The sequence below is a fragment of the Helianthus annuus genome, chromosome 16 (assembly GCF_002127325.2).
Source record: "Helianthus annuus cultivar XRQ/B chromosome 16, HanXRQr2.0-SUNRISE, whole genome shotgun sequence".
NCBI classification, from domain to species: Eukaryota; Viridiplantae; Streptophyta; class Magnoliopsida; order Asterales; family Asteraceae; genus Helianthus; species Helianthus annuus.
The window spans coordinates 149948108-149952116 of NC_035448.2; the positions used below are offsets into that span (position 1 = coordinate 149948108).

The following is a 4009-nucleotide window of genomic DNA, read 5'->3' on the forward strand; positions in this document are numbered from 1 at the left end:
CATTCCATTCTCACGTTCATTCCATTACCCCATACCAAACAGACCCTTAGTGCCATTTAACATTGTGCCACTAAGTTACGTATTTAATGGCACTTTGCGTGTGCCACTAAAATTTTCATCAGGTTTTTAATGATATTTTGCCTATACCACTAAAGCTTTGGAGCATTTCTTTTAGAATTTTTCCAGTTTCCCTCCTAAGTCTACCTGTAGTGGGGCGCGAAGAGTGGGTTTATTTGGGTCATAACGCCCCATAGTGCCCCGTACACTGCGACGGGCGGCGTTATGGGGCAAAAAAAGGGGGAGGCGCCATGCATTTCGCGGCGTTGTGGAGGTTCTTTTCAAAATCTTGACCAATCACAAAAAAGCAAGGTTTTTTATAATTAATTAATAAAATTGATGGGTAGGGGCTTTATGACTACGGGCTCTAGTGATATAACGCCCCATAAAGCCCCCGTATAGCGTGGCATGACACGTGTCGCATAACACCCCACAAGAGGCTTTTATGACTACGGATGATCTAAAGACCTAAACACTTTAACAAAATTTCTCGAAAGAAATCGTTCCCTCCCAATGTATTATACTTTTCCTCTAAAGTCTTGAACACAATTAAAAATCTCTCACCAAAATCACTCATCAAGTCTAATTCCCTCCCAATGTATTAGTTTTCTTTGAAGTCTTTAATTGCATTTTTAATTTATTTGTATATTTTTATAGTTGTGAACGTGCATCAAGCTCTATTTGTTACGTGATCTTAGTAACCATTTAAAAGCAACATCATTATTTGTTTTTATAACATAATGAAAAATTATTTATTAATTTATATAAAATATATTTTATGTTGGTAATCAAAACTAAATTATGTTATATGAATAGGGAATGCTTTCAAAAATTTTAAGCTTCCCTCCTACTACCTAAAGAAATTTAATTCCCTCCTTCTAAAAAGAATTAATCTCCTTCCTCCCACCTTCTTTTAACCTAAAACGGTTGTCCTCCCTCCTGTGACCCTTACACTCACAGTGACTCACCTAGAAAACAACTCACCCTCCCTTTAAATCACCGTCACGATTCTACCCTTGACCATCGCATATCTCCAATAGGCCTGCGGGGTGTTGATTCTGCCATCCGAAACCCATCTTGTATTCTTATAGCAGTTGTTTGTAGCCGTTCACACCAACAATCGGCTCCCCCGAATTACCTAGACTACAATCACTGATGTCACATCCCAATTGACCTCTTTTGTAGGTGTGTAAATGAGAAAGGTTTGAAGATGCATACCAATTGCTCGATGAAACGCATCAACCAAAAAAACTTCCGTTTCACATGTTTTACTAGATGAATGATTATCTGGCAATTATTTTTGGATGAAACTTGTGTTTTGCAGATTCTTTTATGCAACCTTAGAAGTAGAAGTTGGTATTTGTGGATACCATCTCTTTTGTGTAGAATTAAATTGAATTTAATAACCTAATTGGTGTTAATTTTTTATATGTTTCGTACATTTATAAGTCGATTTCTTTTTTCGCAGAATGAAACAATGCGTTCAGGGCATATGTCGCCATGTCGGGGCATTCACTGTTTCGGTAAAGATTAGGTTCGTATTTTGGTTTTTAATTACTCCTCTGAATGGAAACTTGCAAGTAATACCAAACTGTTTACTGTGGTAATTTGATAGTTAAAATTACTGTGATCATGTGGTAATTCCTCCGTCTCTAGGGACCCCTGTTTGTTAAGTTTTTTTTTTTGTATTTGTAGTTTGTAGTTTATTGCTATTGAGTGGAAGTTATATATATACTTCATCTTCTTGTTTGTGATTTGAGTGAACCATAAGACCTTTTGTCTAGAAAAGGAGATCCATGTAGGTTGTATAATTCTTTTAGTAAAATATGTTATTGAATGGAATGTAACTATGGGCTTGATATGTTAAAAAAGTTGTTTAACTGACGATGGACAATAATATTCGTATATAGAATGTTGTGTGAATTACTAATTTGGTTAGTATTCTACCTTTGATTACATGCTTTGTACTTTTGTTCAACTCAAACAATGCTGAATTTTCTTGTGTTTTGTACATAGAAACTCTCTGGCATACTTGCTCTTCCCTTCTTGGAGAGAAGGTTTCTTATCAGCTGGCTCAACGTGCTTAGTTTCTCTAACAAATATGTTATTTTTCCATTTCTCATGTCATGTTCTAATTATGTTATAGGAACACCTACACCTAAAAAAGTGGAATTCTTATATCTCAAGGTTTGAGTGATTCACGTCAGTCGTATACAACTACTAAAAGGCATGGGCACCAGGTTTGCTTTTCAGTATGATTGTCTATTGGCAAATTAACGGGTTTGGGGTTGGCAGGTTAAAATAATGAACCTGAACATGAATCTTGGCTATTCATGGTGATGGTTCACTTAACGTTTAGCTTTTTTGCCCAAAGGTATGACCCCAAAGAAATTCTCATTCAAATTCATATGAAAAAAATGCATATTAGTTCTTTTGGATCAACTCAAAGTAATTCATTGTGAATATGATAGAGTGCAAACAACAGAAAGGCAGTTGGGAATGTGGGTATATGGTAATCAAACATATGAAAGAGTTTATCGACTCTATACAACATGATTTGGTTAACCGAGTGAGTTTTTGTAAATATTCATAAACTTTGTTTATTGCATTAAATTATATATATTTGAAATCTAACTTTTGTATTTATTTGTTTTTAGCTTTGGAATGAAGAAGGGTATTTTGAAGAATCTCAAATTGAGAATTTAGTGGTAGATTTAATGTTCGGATTTATTTAAAAAGATGTTTTGATCTTGTAAGCATTAGTCTGTGTTTCATACTTTTGTAATTCCGTATACTTGAACGGGTTGTTTAATACTAGTTAACTTTTGTCGTGAGCATGTGCATTTGTGTGTAATTGTAATTATATTAGGAAATATTACTAAAAATTCTGGAATTTTGCAAAAATATTAAAAATCTATATTTTTTTTCTTGTCTTATTTTTTGGTGCTATGGAGATTTGTTTTTTGGTGCTATTTAGATTTGTTATTAATTGACACGTGGTAGTTTATATTAATTTTTTGGTGGTGTGTTAAAAGATTTAATGGTGGTGGGACTTGTATTTCATCATTGATCTTTTGGTGGTGTGTTTGAAGATTTAATGGTGCTGTTATTGAACAGCACCAACAAATCCTATTATTTGGTGGTATATTTATTGGTGCTCTATGGTACAACATAAAATAAAGCATAAAATACAGCACCAAAAAACTTATTTTGTAACACTCAATCAATTAGATTTTTGATGAAAATCAAAGTTGCACTAAATCGTTTTTCAAGGTCTCTCTTAATCTCGTTCTTTCAATTAGCAGGAATTTTTTTATGAAGCCGTTCTAATGTAAAAGCAAAACACGTTTAGGTAAGTACTCAAATTATGGGAAGTGGATAAACTCCTATAAAAATAGGGATAGTTCCTTATGTAATTTTAAAAAAGTAGAAAACACAAGGGTTCATTGTTTTTATTTACAAACTTAGGGGGGAGGTGTAGCCAGTAAAAATTTGAAAAAAGGGTACATTTAGCAACACCCAATTATAAATAGTTGAAGGAAATATTATAATCATAAAGTAAAATGATTAGAATTCTATAACTAGATTTTATTTAAAGAAACAAGGGTAACCATTGACCTTTTTAATATATATACATTACTCAAATTTCACCACGAGGTAAGCTTTGGTGGTCATTGATTTTGTTTCCGACTTCAAATATTAAAACAGGTTACCATTTGTTCTAGCTCTAGAGGTGGTGAAGAGGAGTAGTGCACCACTGGAGTTGGGGACTGGTTGGGTAAAGTCGGTGCAACCTGATAAATTCCGATCATACCCTATTGGGATGCAGATGGCGGTGTAGTGTTAACCAGTGGTGGAACTAGAAGAAAAATTCAGGGGTATCCCAACTTTTAGTCGACGGCTGCCCCTGAGAATTCAAGGGCTTGTAGGGGCCCTGTGCGTGTAGTAAAAA

The 4009-nt window shown here is 34.3% G+C and overlaps 1 long non-coding RNA gene across 3 annotated transcripts; it reads left to right on the forward strand.

Annotated features, from left to right (window-relative positions):
- Positions 1-960: 960 nt before the first annotated feature.
- LOC110916480 lies at positions 961-2789 on the forward strand. 3 transcript variants are annotated; one of them, XR_002579789.2, is made up of 5 exons: positions 961-1413; positions 1526-1591; positions 2204-2297; positions 2529-2626; positions 2715-2789. It is a non-coding gene; the product is annotated as an uncharacterized LOC110916480 (long non-coding RNA). The 3 variants fall into 3 exon arrangements; XR_002579790.2 differs by having other exon boundaries at positions 961-1259; XR_002579788.2 differs by having other exon boundaries at positions 961-1242.
- Positions 2790-4009: the final 1220 nt, after the last annotated feature.